This window comes from Epinephelus fuscoguttatus, linkage group LG21 (assembly GCF_011397635.1).
Source record: "Epinephelus fuscoguttatus linkage group LG21, E.fuscoguttatus.final_Chr_v1".
Taxonomy (NCBI): Eukaryota; Metazoa; Chordata; class Actinopteri; order Perciformes; family Serranidae; genus Epinephelus; species Epinephelus fuscoguttatus.
Window position 1 is genome coordinate 7,585,956 of NC_064772.1, and position 791 is coordinate 7,586,746.

At 32.9% G+C, this 791-nt stretch overlaps 1 protein-coding gene across 1 annotated transcript in view; it reads right to left on the reverse strand.

The window, feature by feature from the left end:
• Positions 1-791, reverse strand: part of LOC125882247 (uncharacterized) — a 98,286-nt gene that overhangs the window by 26,834 nt on the left and 70,661 nt on the right. The gene's annotated exons all lie outside the window — the stretch shown is intronic.

The window sequence follows — 791 nt, forward strand, 5'->3', positions numbered from 1 at the left end:
AAAAACACATGTTAGTATCAAATGTTTTCAGAAACACATTTTAGCTCATTGTTTAACTGTAATACAAGACTGTTTCTTGCCATTGCTTCAAACATTTACTGGTCTGGTGCAGCACAGTACATTCTGGTAGTTGTAGATTTTCTCCCTCTTGAGCAGAGAGTGATTTTTCTTCTCTTGATCTGTAGCACCAATTTATTTTCTAAGGTATTTGTGTCATTCTACTGCATATACATCCTAGTTTTATCAAAAGGCCATCTTTCCTGTAGCGAAATAGGCTGCCTCTAATAACTGTAGAAGACACAGATCTGCAACTACCCAAACAAAGAAAGTTACCATGTTTAACTAAATAAAAATCCATTCATCCCACATAGATTTCAGTAAACCCTTTTGGTAATGGAGCCCCTGGTCTCCATTACACTAACTGAACAATATTGATAAAACTTCTAAAAACATAACATTAAGAAACCACCTTTATTCTATTCTATTCTATTCTATTCTATTCTATTCTATTGTTTAATTCGATTTTATTTTATTAGATTTTTTTCGTTTTATTTTAATTTATTTATTTCATTTAATTTTTTCCTGTTCTTGCTCCTCCCCCTTTCGTTACGTCTGTCTCGCGTGGCCTCACCCAAGACATGTAAAAGAGGAGAACGTACTTTTAGTTCGCTCAATTTAGACAAAGAACTTACACTTAACTCTAACGTGTTGTTTGATGTAAAGGCATAACCAATCCGGTATTAGTATTTATTCATTTATATAATACACAAATGAAAATTAGCCTTACCGTT